Here is a 17,222-nt window from a genome sequence, read left to right as displayed (position 1 = left end):
ACATCCTTCGGAAGGCACTGTGCTAATATAAGAATCTACATTTAAAGGACCGGTATTACATAACTAAAGCACACTGGGGTAAAGGTTTCTCTAGGCCCAGACCAGGATTCCCCAGGAGTTATGGAAATTGGTCATCTATTCTATTTTTCAGCTGCGTCCAACTCCAGACAAATGATTAGACAACAGCCAGGTCCTCTACATAAACAGGCACATATTAATACAGATCCAAATTTTTAATTCTTGGGAGAATTGGGGCTGGATTTTGCAGGTATGGAGGCGGGACTGCTGGAAAAATGGCAGAGCTGTCAAACGATGACAATTCATCTGTCAAAAATTTTTGACAGATGAAACGTCATACGTTGACGTTCTCTGTAACCGGCTTTCCCTTAATTGGCCTGCTAAGCCCACTGAGCGGGCTTAACAAGGTCAATCAAGGGAAAATAGCATGGGTTGGCCACAAGTTGATGGGAGGCAGGACTGAAACCCGACAAGTGGGAGTCCCGCCTCCAAAAGCTCCCCATTGGCAAAATCCAGCCCCTGGTCTGACATGTTGGTTTGTGGATCTCCAGGAGTAGTTGAATGTAGGCTGGTGCTGGCCATTTCCAATATTGTGAGCTCTTGGCCTCGATGAGGACACTAGGATGAGGTTCTAAGAAGAGGCTGGACTCTGGGCCACTTGATATACCGTCGTGCAGTCGCTTGCAAAGCTGCCTTGGCATGGGCCTATTTTATACAGAGAATGGGGCACATTAAAGGGGAGAATTGTTTTTAACAATAACCTGTGAGATTCGGAAAGATCCATCCCATCCAATGGACTGCCTCTATAATCAGCCACCTTGGTCAAAACTCGGTCACTCTCTTGCCCCAGATTTAATCTTTTATCCAGGAACAAACACTGGACAAGCTTTTTTGAAAGAATCTATAGGGTCACAGCTTATCTCATTCCATGAATTAAAAATCTTACAGGGAAAATTCCTTACACCTGCTTGTTTGGCTCTTGAATTCTTAATTATGGAAACACGTCCTCATTCCCAAATCTTGATTATTGCAAAGCATTTACCAGCAGGTAACTGTTGCTAATATGCCTCCACGGAGCCTGATAGAGAATCACTCAACGCAGTATATGGATAAAGCTGAAAGAAAAATGATCCCTTTCAACACAAGAGCACGAATGTTCATCACACCTTGCTGGCAGTCTCACCAGAACCGAACGCCTCCCAAACTCACACAAACAAATCACATGTCAACGTACAAACACAAAGCCCATCGTAACCCAATTCTGTTCTATAATGACTCACATAACCTTTAGATAAAATGAAATATATATGCACAGTTCTTTCAGACAAAGCCAGGTGTGGCAGATAATTCCACAGAGAGGAGATGGTTTTACTGAGACAATTAAATCCAAGTATGGTACATTGCTTTCGTTTTTCAAAACGATAGAATGCATTCTCCTAATCTGATGTGCGGTGTTTTAAATAAATAAAAAGATATAAAGCGATGCCATTTTTGTTTTCAATGCTCGATTAGTAATAGACAACAGGGAAATACTTACCACAAATTGATCTCAGTTATCTCAGCGAGGGAGGACAGCTGAGGCCCGTCACATGCACATCCTGTGCCGTGTGGGAAGTTCAGAACAAGCTGTGTGTCCTGCAAAACCACTTATGCAGGAAGTGCCGCCAACTACTCAAGCTCAGAGTTTCAGAGTTTGAGGATGGCTGGCTTCACTACAGTGCATACGGGAAGCTGAGAGTTTCAGGAGGTGTTCAGAGAGTTCAGGAGCAGAGGGAATGTCTGAACACCAGGCAGACTAGGAGGAACAGGCAGGCAGTGCAGGAATCCCCTGGGTGTGTGGCACTCACTCAGTGTTGAATACCAGTGGGGTGATGACACCTCATGGAGTTCAGTCAGAAGCAAATCCATGGCACCATGGGAGACCCGGCTCCAGAGCGGGGGCACAAGAAAGTGTAGAAATGCAGTTGCTTTAGGGGATTTGATAATCGGGGGGAAAGACAGGCGTTACTGCAACCACCGGAGTGGGTCCCGCATAGTGTATTGCCTCGGTGGTGCCAGGGTAATGGATATCACTGAACAGTTACAGGACATTCTGCGAGGGGAAGGGGAACAGCCAGAAGTCATGGTCCATGTTGGAACTAATAACATCGGTAGGAAAAGAGTTGAAGTCCTACAGGCAGATTTTCAGGAGCGAGGAAAAAGATGAAAAAACAGGACCTGAAAGATGGTAATCTCTGGATTACTCCCAGTGCCACGTGTTAGTGAGTACAGAAAAAGGAAGATAGTGTAGGTCAATGTGTGGCTGAAGAAGTGGTGCAGGAGGAAGGGGTTCAGATTCCTGGGGCATTGGGACCAGTTTTGGGAAAGGAGGGACCTGTTCAAGCCGTATCGATTATACCTCACTAGGGCTGGGACCAATGTCATCGTGGGGAGATTATCTGGTCATTATCACATTGATGTTTGTGGGAGCTTGCTGTGTGCATATTGTCTGCCGCGTTTCCCACATTACAACAGCGACTACACTCCAAAAGTACTTCATTGGCTGTAAAGCACTTTGAGACGTCCGGTGGTTGTGAAAGGCGCTATATAAATGCAAGTTTTTCTTTCTTTTTAACTAGTACTGTGGGGGAGGGTTTAAACTAACTTGGCAGGAGGAGGGGTACCAGGACGCAGCAGCAGAGAGGAGAGACAAGGTACATAGAAAACTAGGAGGGACAAACAGCAACAGAACAAAGAATAGTGTAGAAAGAGCAGGAATTAGATTGAGGAAAAAAGCAAAGCAGACTGGCATGGTGTTGGAATACATATGTGTCAGTACGAGGAGTGTTACAAATAAGGCAGGCTGACGAGCTACAGGCAACAGTTCCCACATGGGGTTGTGATATAGTGGCTATAATGGAAACCTGGCTGAAACGTAATGGGAACTAAACATTCCTGGCTACAATGTATTCAGGGGGGATAGGGAAGGAAAAAAGACAGAAGGGGTGGGGTTGGCAGTATTGATCAAGGATAATATTACAGTCCTACAGAGGGATGATATGCTAGAGGGTTCAAAGACTGAATCTATTTGGTTAAAGTTAAGGAACAGAAAAGTAGCTGTTACATTGCTGGGTGTTTACAATAGATCCCCAAATAGTCAGAAGTAGATAGAAGAGCAAATCTATATGCAAATTTCAGAGAAATGTAAAAATAATCGAGCAGTACTAATAGGGGACTTCAGTTACCCTAATATAGACTGGGGGGAAAACAGAGTAAAGGGCAAAGAGGGTGAAGAATTCCTAAAATGTGTGCAGGAGAACTTTCTTAATCACAATGTTTCTAGCCCAATGAAGAAGGAAGCAGTGCTGGATCTAGTTCTGGGGAATGAAGTCAGGCAAGTGGAATAGTTAGGGAAAATAGAGGAAATCTTCCTGTGGAGGCCGAGGGCATGACTGAGGTACTGAATGAGGACTTTGCATCTGTCTTCACAAAAGAAGAGGATGAAGTTAATGTTGGAGTAGAGGAGGGGGGAATGGGATATTTGATAGGATATAAATAGATAGAAAGGAGGTGCTAAATAGGTTATCATCACTCAAAGTTAACAAGTCACCCGGTCCAGATGGGCTGCATCCCCGGTTGCTGAGGGAAGCTAGGGTGGAGATAGCAGGAGCTCTGACCACAATCTTTCAATCCTCCTTGGATATGGGAGTGGTGCCAGAGGACTGGAGGATTGCAAATGTTGCACCCCTGTTCAATAAAGGGGAGAGGGATAAACCTGGTAACTACAGGCCAATCAGTCTAGCGTCAGTGCTGGGAAAACTACTAGAGACCAATGTCAAGGACAAAATTAATTCTCACTTGGAGAAGCATGGGTTAATGAGGGACAGCCGGCACGGCTTTGTTAAAGGTAAATCGTGTCTCACTGATCTGACTGAGTTCCCTGATGAAGTAACAGAGAGGGTTGATGAAGGCAGTGCAGTAGATGTTGTATATATGGAATTTCAAAAGGCACTTGACAATGTACCACATAACAGTTTTATTCAGAAAACAGAAATACATGGTATTAAAGGGATGGTGGCAACTTAGGTAAATAATTGGCTAAGGGATAGGAGGCAGAGAGTAGTGGTGAGTGGATGTTTCCCTGACTGGAGAGAAGTATGCAGTGGGTCCCCAAGGGGTCGGTATTAGGACCATTGCTTTTCTTGTTATATATAAATGACCTGGACTTGGGTACAGGGAGTACAGTTTCGAAGTTTACAGATGATACAAAACTTGGCAATGCAGTAAATACTGAGCAGGATAGTAGCAGACTTCAGGAGGACAGAGACTAGTGAAATGGGCTGACACATGGCAGATGCAATTTAATGCGGTTAAGTGTGAAGTGATGCCCTTTGGGAGAAACAACATGGCATATATAGGCAGTATAATCGAAATGGTGCTATTTTACAATACTGAGCAGCACCATAGGTTTGATTTTCTTTTTCGGTCACTCTGTGAAGATTCCTCTTTTCCTCTCAGGGTGTGTTTTGTAGAAGCAGATTTTGACAAATGGTTCTATAATTGCTCCTGGCCAATTTACTCCATCGAGAAGCAATTTCTTTCACCAAGTTGTATCATATTGAAGCAAAGCAATTCTCCCACTCCAATCTCATTTCTTAAATGTATTTGAATTTATTTTGCAAATTACATCCATTCACATCAACACTGCACTGTAAGTCGCAAGAAGCAATATAAAGTCAATGGTGCCACATTTAAATAGTGCAGTGTAGTGGCTGTGGTCCTGGAGCAGTAAGCCAGTAGTTGTGGGGTCTTAAGTTAACGTCGTCATGCCTGTTTTATGGGCCTAAAATAGGCGCATTGATAATCAATTTAGTAGGGCAGAGACCCGCACCCGGTCTGCTATTGCTAAGTTTTTGCCGCCCGCCTGCAATGAATGCAGGCCTCATTTGAGACCCAGACTCCGAAATTCATTTTCCCTAGTCGGGGTTTCTGATGCCCAAGTTCCAACTGGCATTTCCAGGTCTGGAGATCCCTAACCAGGGGGGTCCTTAAAGGGAAGGCTGGAGCCCACTCAGAAAAGGCCCCTAAAATCTTAGAAACATTTTAGTATTTTGTGTGGTCAGGAGGAGCAGGAGATCCCCTCCTGGCTCCAAACAACTGGCGGAGCGGGGGGGGGGGCACTGCTTGTCACCCCTGGCCTCCCGATCACCTCCCCCCTCCCTCTGGGCCTCGGTGTGGGGTGGTAGCCAGAAGGCCCCGACAAGCGAGCAGTGTCGGGGAGCCTGATTGGTTCGCACAGCTCACCTAATTTATTCGGATGAGGCCCACGGATGAATTTACTTTGGCCCTCGGCCTTCTCCGTTCGAGCCATCATTGCACAAAGTGGGCTTCAAAAATAGAGGCACAGAGTACAATAGCAAGGAAGTTATGATGAGCCTTTATAAAACACTGGTTCGGCCTCAACTGGAGTATTGTGTCCAATTCTGGGCACCACACTTTAGGAAGGATGTGAAGGCCTTGGAGAAGGTGCAGAAAAGATTGACAAGAATGGTTCCAGGGATGAGGGACTTCAGTTCCATGGTTAGACTGGAGAAGCTGGGGTTGTTCTCCTTAGAGCAGAGAAGATTGAGAGGAGATTTGATAGAGGTGTTCAAAATCATGAGGGGTCTCAACAGAGTAGATAGAGAGAAACTGTTCCCATTGGCGGAAGGGTTGAGAACCAGAGGACACAGATTTAAGGTGATTGGCAGAAGACCCAAAGGCAACATGAGAAAAAACTTTTTTATGCAGCGAGTGGTTAGGATCTGCCTGAAAGGGTGGTGGAGGCAGATTCAATTGTGGATTTCAAAAGGGAATTGGATAAGTACCTGAAGGAAAAACATTTGCAGGGCTACGGGGAAAGGGCAGGGGAGTGGGACTAGCTGAAGTGCTCTTGTAGAGAGCTGGCATGGGCTCAACAGGCCGAATGGCCTCCTTCAGTGCTGTAACCATTCTATGATTCTATAGGGAAACATCTAGGCAATAGCGATCACAACATAATAAGGTTTAAATGATTGAGAAAGGTATAAGTAAGACAAAGACCAAAGTATTGGATTGAAAAATAGTTAATTTTGAGGGCATGAGAATGGAACTAGGGACGGTAAAATGGAAAAAAATATTGACAAAGAAAGGGATAGTACAGCAGTGGGAAATATTTAAAAAGGTGATCGGTAGAGTTCAGGAGAAATATATTCTGCCAAAAAAAATAACAAACTGGCCAATAATGAAACACTATGGATCAGTAAAGAAATAAGGGTAAAATTGAAACAAAAAAAAAGGCACACACTAAGTAAAGTTATTTTAATGTCATTTAAAATAAAAAGAGTGGAGATAATTGCTAAACTATGCAAACTTTGAGGGGGTAAAACCCTTGGTGCAGAAGGATTGCATCCGTTCATATTAAAAGAAGTTAGAGAAGAGATAGCTAATATTATATATTTATTAAAAAATCATTAGAAAAGGGAATAGTGCCAGAAGACTGGCAGACAGCTAATCTGATGGGACAACTCCAGGGAACTAGAGACCAATTAGCTTAACAGCAGTGGTAGGAAGGATAATGGAATCTTTACTCGAAGATGTAGTAGAAAAACATCTAGAAACTGAAAATAAAATAAAGAGTAATCATCACGAATTTCAAAAGGGAAGGTCATGCTTTTCAAAGGGGTTGATAGGGTAGACGTGGAGAAGATATTTCCACTTGTGGGGAGTCCAAAACAAGGGGCCATAAACATACAGTAGTCACTAATAAACCCAATCAGGATTTCAGGAAAAACTTCTTTACCCAGAGAGTGGGGAGAATGTGGAACTCGCTACCACAGGAACGGTTGCGGTGAATAGCAAAGATGCATTTAAGGGAAAGCAAGATAAACACATGAGGGAGAAAGGAATAGAAGGATATGCTAAGAGGGTGAGATGAAGAGGAGTGGGAGGAGCCTCTTGTGGAGGATAAACGCCGGCACGGACCAGTTGGGCCGAATGTTTGTGTGCTGTGCATTCTATGTAATTCTAGTCAATTCCATACCCCTTAACCTTCTCCAATAGTCTCCTGTGTGGTACCTGTCTGAACGTCCATGTATCCGGCCAATATATACATTTGAACAGTGTCATTTGGCCATGCAGCTCACATGCACATTTTAATTCTGCAAAGCCAGGGTGGATGCGGGGAGGATGTTCCCGATGATGGGTGAAACTAGAACTAGGGGGCATAGTCTTAGAATAAGGGGCTGCTCTTTCAAAACTGAGATGAGGAGGAACTACTTCACTCAGAGGGTGGTAGGTCCATGGAATATGCTGCCCCAAAAAGCTGTAGAAGCTACATCATTACATAAATTTAAAACAGAAATAGACAGTTTCCTAGAAGTAAAGGGAATTAAGGGTTACGGGGAGCGGGCAGGAATTTGGACATGAGTCTAGGTTCGGATTGGTCATGGCCCTGTGGGTAGCGGAGCGGGCCCAGGGGCCGTGTAGCCTGATCCTGCTCCTATTTCGTGTGTCTAATTCTGTTAGATTCAGGAGATGGTTCTGTGATAGTGGATTGGCGGTTAGGATCAGATCAGCCATGATCTTATTGAATGGCGGAGCAGGCTCGAGGGGCCGATTGGCCGACTCCTGCTCCTATTTCTTATGTTCTTATGTTCTTATGATAACGATAATAGGACACAAATCAGAGAGAAAAATGCCACTTGCTATGCTTTAATTCTACTGTCAGACGGTGTCATAGAATCATAGAAGTTTACAGCACAGAAGTAGGTCATTCGGCCCATCCTGTCTGTGCCCGTTGAAAAGAGCTATCCAACCTAATCCCACCTTCTAGCTCTTGGTCCACAGCCCTGTAGGTTACGGCACTTCCAAGTGCAAATCCAAGTAACTGGTCTCAGTTTTAATAAAGGCTTCAGCAGCAGATCAGTAACTGCAACACCACAGGGGATTATTATACCACGTGCTTCATTGATCTGAGAGATGTTTGTGCAGCCAAAATGCTTTATTTGTCTAATTAACCCCACAAGCTGAGTGTCCCACTGTTCTCCCCCAGCACAGCAGGAAGAAGGAGCACTTTTTGTGACACTGCAGTCAGTTACCAGAAACCCATCCAGTCATTAAGAAGAGTGACTTTATACGCACTGACTCTGAAGACAAGAAGCTCACATCAGTGGCCCACAAGACACAGAAGTCTCGTCACTCTGCTCCTTTCGCAGTATTACAACAACACATTAAATTATCAAGCCGTGCAGTGAGGTCACAATGTCCCTCGTACATCAGCAGCCCATTAAGGCTGAACAGATTGCGCTGATCACTGGCAGCCTCCGCTTCTCACTATCTTCTCAGTGGGTCATCGGGAACGTCATTTATTTAAGTATCGAGTGATCAGCTTTAAAAAGGAATTTGAAGTCAGCACCATACCCTACAGGAAAATAAGCTTTATTATTAGCGATGAATACTGATCCTTAACAACGCTGCAGTTCCTTAAGTGTACTTTGGGAACATTCCTGAAGCCAAACACTCTGAGCATTCCGAATGCTTTATAGACATGTGTATTTCCTAACCTATTGCTTTATGACACGCTCCTCTCACGAGAGAGTTGTAATTACTATAAGTCACTTGGAAAAAAGCCTAGTGGTATGAAAGTACTTCAGAAGATTTATAGATCATTGCATAACTAACTTCGAGGAGAATCATCGCTTGCTGAACCAGGGGTGCTGGATTCGGCTTTAATCTGCTGTACAACTATGACCTGCCCACTGGGACCCCCGGCACAACTTCACCAAATTTACCAGCACTTCTGCAGATCACCAAATCTGGGAGACATTTGACGCTGTTGCAGTTGTCCCTGGCTGCTTGTCATTGCTGTGTCAATTAATACAGACTTTTGGAAAGATATATAAGGGCTGATTGCCCCATTGGGCAGTTCTAGCGAGAAGCGTTACTATAAATTAGCCATAACGTTAGTGTCGCTGTTAACTCTGAGTGGGTAAATAAATCCCCCCACCCCCCCCCCACTTCCCCAGTCTTCTACTGTATGTCTGTGACCATGATTGTGACTTCCTAAGTAAATGTCACAGTGTCACACTTGCATTAACCTTCCGATCTCACTTTACTATCTGGCATATTTAAAAATGAAATCTCTGTGTAATAATCGTAATGATTATTACAATGTAGGCTTGTGAGGAAGTGAATGATCTAACAGTAATGAAAAAAAAGACTTGCATTCATATGGTGCATTTCACAACCTCAGGACATCCCAAAGCATTTTACAGCCAATTAAGTACTTTTGAAATGTAGCAATGTAGGAAACGCAGCAGCCTATTTGTGCACAGAAAGGTCCCGCAAAGTGACAATGACGGGATAATCTGTTTTCGGTGATGTTAGTTGAGGGATAAATATTGTCCAGGACAGCAGGGGGAACTCCACTGCTATTCTTCGAATAGTGCTGTGGGATCTTTTCTGTCCACCTGTGGGGGCAGAAGGGGCCTTGGTTTATCGTCTCATCTGAAAGACGGCACCTCCCGACAGTGCAGCGCTCCCTCAGTACTGCACTGTACTGGAGCGTCAGCCTAATTTTTGTGCTCATTTCCCGGAATGGGTCTTAAACCCACAATCTGCTGATTCAGAGGTGAGAGTGCTACCACAGAGCCACAGCTAATACTGATACTGAGGAAACTGTAATCTGGCATTACTGGGGGTTGGGGTGGGAGCTGGGGTCTCCCAGCATTAAGGCTGGAGCAGGCTGTGGTAGCATTGAGGAGTACGAGGCCTCAAGAGAATGTGGCCCAACCTCCTTTAACCTTTTTGGGGATTTCCCCTACTGTGTTTGTGATACTGACCCTCTCCCTCCGACAGACCCATAGTCCATGAAGCGACCCCTTCTCTGAATCCCCAGCTGTCAGCCAGGAACCAGCTTTAGGCCAGTTGGAAGAACACAGGGGTGAATTTCCATGGGGCATCGCCTGCTATTCTGCCATAACTTCAGCGGAAGAACCACGGAAACCCCAGAAAAACAGCACGAGAACCTTTTTTTTTTACACAGAGGGTTGTGAGGCTGTGGATGGACTAGAGTTAGTGATTGAAGCAGAGTCCGTGTCAATGTTTAAGAAAAGGTTAGAGAGGTGGTTGAAGGAAAGGGAAATAAAGTGATATGGGAACAGGGTGGGTACATGGGAATAGGACACTACTCGTGTGGAGGAGAAACACCAACACCAACTAGTTGGGCCGTTTCTAGACACAAAAGGCATCAAGGGGTATGGGGAGAGGGCAGGAATATGGTATTGAGATAGAGGATCAGCCATGATCATATTGAATGGCGGAGCAGGCTCGAATGGCCTACTCCTGCTCCTATTTTTCTATGTTTCTGCGTTACAATTTCTATGAACTAGGGGGCACAGTCTCAGGATAAGGGGTCGGCCATTTAGGACTGAGATGAGGAGAAATGAGGGTTGTGAATCTTTGGAATTCTCTACCCCAGAGAGCTGTGGATGCTGAGTCGTTGAGTATTTTCAAGACAAAGGTCAATAGATTTTTGGATATTAAGGGAATCAAGGGATATGGGGATAGTGCGGGGAGGTGGAGTTGAGGCAGAAGATCAGCCATGATCTTATTGAATGGCGGAGCAGGTTCGAGGGGCCAAATGGCCGACTCCTGCTCCTATTTCTTATGTTCTTATGTTCTTAGGTACTTCTATGTAACAAAGAACGTGTAGCAATTCTTGACCTTGTACAACAGTTTGGATTACTTAATATGACGTAAGCATATATTATGGTATTAAATATATTAATGAACTGTTGCCTGGCCTGCTGAGTTTTTCCAGCGTTTACTGTTGTTATTTCCCATTTCTCGTCCTCTGTTTCGGTCTACCCTGCCCCATCCCTTCATAACCAAATCACCCCGTAGTCTCCCCATTACTAATGAAAACAGCACCAATTTTTCAAGTCTTTTTTCATATATGTACTTCCTCTTACCAGGCAGCATCCTAGTGAAACTGTGCTGCACCCACTCTAAAGCCTCAATAGTGTGGAGCTCCATACCGCACACAGCACTCTAACTCCATTCTTAGAGGTTTTATGAGACCTAAAGTCAACATTGTTGCTCCCGTTTTCAGGGCATGAAACAGGTGCAACGCCAACCAATTTAGCAGGGCCGAGGCTTACCTGGGCATTCCAACCACTGCTAAGTTGATTGGGGCCTTTATTATAGGCGGCCCTGGTGGCTGCCTGAACTGAACGCTAGCCTTATTTGAATATTGAAGTGTTGCTCCTGTTTTTTTGTGGAGTCGGAAGGAGTAGGATTGCTCCTCCTAGCTCCACAGAACAACAGCAGGCCACTCCTGGTCTGCCCAAGCCTCCCTCCCAACCATCTACCTCCCCCCCCGCCACCGCCCACGAAACATAGAAACATAGAAGATAGGAGCAGGAGTAGGCCATTTGGCCCCTCGAGCCTGCTCCACCATTCAATGCGATCATGGCTGATCATCCAAATTCAGTACCCTGTCCCTGCCTTCTCCCCATATCCCTTGATCCCTTTAGCCTTAAGAAATATATCAAACTCCTTCTTGAATATATTTAATGAATTGGCCTCAACTGCCTTCTGTGGTAGAGAATTCCACAGGTTCACCACTCTCTGGGTGAAGAAATTCCTCCTCATTTCTGTCCTAAAAGGCCTACCCCTTATCCTTAGACTGTGACGCCTGGTTCTGGACTCCCCGCCATCAGGAACATCCTTCCTGCATCTAGTCTGTCTAGTCCTGTTAGAATTTTATAAGTTTCAATGAGATCCCTTCTCATTCTTCTAAACTCTAGCGAATATAAGCCTAATCGACCCAATCTCTCTTCAAACGTCATTCCTGCCATCTCAGGTATCAGTCTGGTGAATCTTCGCTGCACTCCCTCCATGGCAAGAACATCCTTCCTCAGATAAGGCGAACAAAACTGCACACAATACTCAAGGTGTAGTCGCACCAAGGCCCTGTACAACTGCAGCAAGACATCCTTGCCCCTGTACTCGAATCCTCTTGCTATGAAGGCCAACATACCATTTGTCTTCTTAACCGCCTGCTGCACCTGCATGCTTACCTTCAGCAACTGGTGCACAAGGACACCCAGGTCTCGTTGCACTTCCCCTTTTCCCAATCTATTGCCGTTCAGATAATAATCTGCCTTCCTGTTTTTGCCACCAAAGTGGATAACCTCGCATTTATCCACATTATACTGCATCTGCCATGCATCTGCCCAATCATCCAACCTGTCCAAATCATGCCAGAGTTTCTCTGCATCCTCCTCACAGCACACACGCCCACCCAGCTTTGTGTCGAACTTATCCACGGGCCTCAGCACCGGCCGGAATTGGCTAGGCCCTGACAGGCGAGCTGTGTCGGGACGCCTGATTGGCGCACGCACCTTGCCTGAATTATGATGATGAGGCCCGAGGACAAGTTTACTTCGGTCCTTGGGTCTTTCCGTTCTGGCGCGCTGTCGCTGTGTGCCGCAGGATTTGAGCAGTAATGCATTTAGGCCCCGATATAGACTCATCATTACATCTCGACTTTCACATTCTATACCGCCCCATAACATCCAATACTCAATTAGATGCACATATAGCCGTATCCACTTGAGGTGCTGCTTTTAAAGTGAACCTCAACCCCCAAATCCCTCTGCTCTTCCACATCACCCAGCTTGCCCCCTTTTCAAGGTATAATCATTACTTTTATTTTCCAAAATGTACCATCTCACTCTGATTGACATTGAATTCCATCTGCGACTCTATTGCCCATTCCCCCATCTTATCAATATCCCCTTGCAGCTTGCTTTGGTCATCAGAGTTATTGACTATTGCTCCTCTTTTAGTATCTCCAGCAAACTTGGACAATGCTCCCTGTATCCAAGTCATTGACTGCAAATTTCCTCGGAGCGGCTCCAGCTTCACCAGAAGTGCGGAGGTATCCTGTTTATAGCGTACATGGAGCTAACACCGCAGTCAAGAAATCTTGGGAAAGACGGCACCACCGACAGTGCCGCACTCCCTCAGCACTGCACTGGGAGGGTCAGCCTGGATTTTGTGCTCAGAGTCTCTGGAGTGGGACTTGAACTCACGACCCTATGACTCAGAGGTGAGGGTGCCGCCCACTGAGCCACTGACTGATAGGCAGGCAAGGGATGAGGCGTCGGCACTGAGTTATTCATCTGGACATCATCCGATTTACAAAGCTTAGTTCTAAAACCGTTGGCTGGTTCTGCCTCGGCCCCAAATAAAAAACAGGAAATGCTCAGCAGGTCAGGCAGCATCCGTGGAGAGAGAAACAGAGTCAACGTTTCAGGTCATCGTTCTGATGAAGGGTCATCGACCTGGAACGTTAACTCTGTTTCTCTCTCCACAGATGCTGCCTGACCTGCTGAACATTTCCAGCGTTTTCTGTTTGTATTTCAGGTTTCCAGCATCCGCAGTGTTTTGCTTTTGTATTAACCCCAGTGTGTTTTGGATTATCACCCTGGTATAACTGAATTATGCATTGAGTTCAGTGGGCTGTCATATTTCACACAGTTAAACAAGGCACTGGTTGTAACCAAAGACACCTTGCTGCACTCAATCCAGAATGGGAACTTGAAGTTGATGTTCAGTGTTTATGGTAGACTGTTGCTTCATGGAACTTGGAACATCACAGATTTCCCTTATAGTAATCTGGGATGTAATGTTTAAGTTATCCACCAGATGGAGCCAAATATTAAGGGTTCACATTCACCAGTATTTAAGGTAATGGGTCATGTATTCAATGTCCTGGTACACCAGTTAATACGGTAATGTGGCATTGCATTATGGGTATGACTCAGAGGTTGATCCTCCATCTTGTGCTCGTGCAATAAGAATTGTGTGCCTGGCCTCCAGCTTGTAAGAGATATGTTCCTCTGCTACACCGTGTAAATAAACAGTTGGGTTTGTTCCTAATATCTCGCTTCTCTCAGTTTCTGACCTTACCACTCGGATATCACACCCTCCAAATCACTGCCGACAGCTTGGGCTGCATCCGGAAAGTTCTGATTTACTTGGAGAAAATCAAATTGAAATCATGCCCTGAATTGATTGCAGTTACAACAATGGCTCATCGACCTGAAACGTTAACTCTGTTTCTCTCTCCACGGATGCTGCCCTGGCCTGCTGAGTTTTTCCAGCATTTTCTGTTGCTAGCCCAAATTAATACTGACAATATAATCAAAATTATAGAAAGAAGACACGCAAAGGTAAATTTGGCCGCGATTTTACCAACCTCGGCGGGTCCGTGGCAGGCACTGTCGGTGACAGGTCCCGACTACACTGCTGCCTCCATCCTGGCCTCTGAATGAATTTCCCAAGATTGGGCTTGTTAAGCCCGCCCAGTGCATTTGCTGGCCAATTAGTGGAAGCGGGTCTGGTGACGTCATTTGAGGACGTGTCATCAGCTGCTTTCCTTAAAGGGGCCATTGCACATTCAATTTGACATTTGTGCTGTCAGTGTTCTACAACATTGAGGTGCTGCAAACACTGACAAGCCCTGCACAGAGATGCAGGGCTGCACTCAGGCTCTCCCATGACTCTTTCTATTTGCTTATGGAGGGAGTCACAGCACGCAGGGAGGTCCTCTTCCCTTCCCATGGGCAGAAGAGACCTCCCTAGGAGATAAACACAGCCTGGTTGAACAGGAGGATACAAGCAGGGATGTCGTTTGGAGGACCTGGGTGCAGAACAGTAAACGTTTTAATGATCTCAGTAGTTCACGAAACGTTAGTAGAAAACAAAACTCAACCTCATCCTCCTGTGCCACTCATCACATCCCTATCACTCTGCCTTCCCTACCCTACTCCTGCACATCCTTACTCACATCAACTTATCTTGCACCTCCACCCATCCCTCTCTATCTACATTATCATATTCCCATCTCACTAGCCACCCCTCACACTCACCCTCATCCTAATATAATCATACCAACTAACTACACACAAGGGTAGCCACTTGGGTGTTTTATCCAATGTTCATGTAAAGTTTTTGTTAATCACAGAATCACAGAAACCCCACAGTGCAGATAGAGGCCATTTCAGCCCATCGAGCCTGCACCGACACATATCCCACCCGATCCCCGTAACCCCTACACCAACACATATCCCACCCTATCCCCGTAACCCCACATAGTTAATCCCCCTAACACTAAGGGTCAATTTATCATAGCCAATCAACCTAACCCGCACATTTTTGGGCTGTGGGAGGAAACTGGAGCACCCGGAGGAAACCCACGCAAACACGGGGAGAATGTGCAAACTCCACACAGACAGTCACCCGAGGCCAGATTCGAACCCGGGTCCCTGGCGCTGTGAGGCAACAGTGCTAACCACTATGCCACCGTGGCCACCGTTAATGTGCTGTCAAACATTGAAACCTTTATTTTCAACACTTTGCGTTCTTGGGCAGACCTGTGTGCACCTTTGGAAGTGGCTTAGTGAGTTGCAGTGAATGGTGAGACATAACGGTACCCCCCACAATGGTGGTGAGTGTGAAAGGAATGGCTTGGTCATTGTAGGGATGCTTTATGGTGTTGGTGTGGGGTGGTTCCAACCTGGAGCATCATGTGGCAGCCAGGGTGTACAGCATCAAGTGAAGTAAGTCTGGCCATGGTGAGGCCATCCCTGGCCTCCCAGGCAGCAATGTGGTCGGGTGCTGATGCTCTGCGTAGCATCAGTTGATTGTGGAGAAGGTTGGTGGTGTTGTTGGTGCTGCTGGTGTTGGGGCTCATCGTGGTGGGATTCTGAGGACCAAGGTGAAAGAGTATAAAGAGCACCCATGCTGATGGAATAGATGGCAGGTGATGTCTTAAACCCCTCCAGTTCTTTACCTCCTTCTCCTCCTTTCTGAACTCTTCATAAAACCCATCTATCTGCCCAAGCTTTTGATCACCTCTCCTAATGATTCTTACAGTCATTTTGGCCGGGATTTAGCTGACCTCGGCGGGTCTGTGACGGGCGACGTTGGTGGCGGGTCCCGGCCACACTGCTGGCTCCATCCCGGCCTCTGAAATTAATTTCCAAGATTGGGCTTGTTAAGCCCGTCCAGTGCGTTTGCTGGCCAGTTAGAGGAAGTGGGTCTGGTGACATCATTCATGGCGCGTCACCAGCCGGTTTCCTTAAAGGGGCCATGGCCTAATTTATTTTGACATTTGTGCTGTCAGTGTTCTACAGCATTGAGGTGCTGCAAACACTGACAATCACTGCACAAAGGCACAGGACTGCACCCAGGCTCTCCCATGACTCCCTCCATATGTCGGGTCTGCTTGAATCAGCTGTTGAGTTGACAGCTTCAAATGTACATTAAAAGTTCCCACCTTACAGAGATATCTTCCCTCAGCCACAAGCTCTTCCTCACTGCATTTCCACAACAGATTCACCATGCTGCAAGTCTTTACACAAGTCTCCATCCAGTCTGACCTCATTACCTCTCTCACCATTGACAGATCACTTCTGTCATCTGTACTTCACCTGCCATCCATTCCATCAGCATGGGTGCCCTTCATACTCCCTCACCTTGGCCCTCAGAATCCCACCACGATCAGCCCCAACACCAACAGCACCCAGGCACACCAGCAGAACCAAAAACAACAGCAAGCTTCTCCAAGATCAACTGATGCTGCACAGGACAGAGGGCATCAGCACCCGACCACATTGCTGCCCAGGAGGCCAGGGATGGCCTCACCATGGCCAGACTTACTTCACTTGATGCTGTACACCCTGGCTGCCACATGATGCGCCAGGTTGGTACCACCCCACACCATCACCATAAAGCATCCTTACAATGCCCAAGCAATTCCTTTCACACTCACCACCATTGCAGGGGGTACCGTTATGTCTCACCATTCACTGCAACTCACTAAGCCACTTCCAAAGGTGCACATGTTTTTTGATCACCCCACCTAAAATCTTCTTTGTTGGCTCAGTGTCTATTTTTCTTGTACAACAACATTATTAAGTTCATCCATAGAATGCTGTCTCTTGTGTCTTTAGATGTATAAAGGGGTGTTGCACCAAGTAACACACAATGTATTATTTGACTTAGAGCGACTGATTAAAGCAGATTGTGTTTTTATTACGTGTATTATAGAAGTTTAACCCATATATTTTGTATTGAATTCCACAATTCTGTTATGTTAAAACTATAAATCCTCCATTGTGTTGTGTGGCACT

Source organism: Somniosus microcephalus, chromosome 17 (genome assembly GCF_052327205.1).
Source record: "Somniosus microcephalus isolate GS21.2 chromosome 17, FLI_Smic_1.0, whole genome shotgun sequence".
Classification (NCBI taxonomy): Eukaryota; Metazoa; Chordata; class Chondrichthyes; order Squaliformes; family Somniosidae; genus Somniosus; species Somniosus microcephalus.
The sequence above is the reverse complement of the archived record's forward strand: the minus strand, read 5'-3'. Positions refer to the sequence as shown.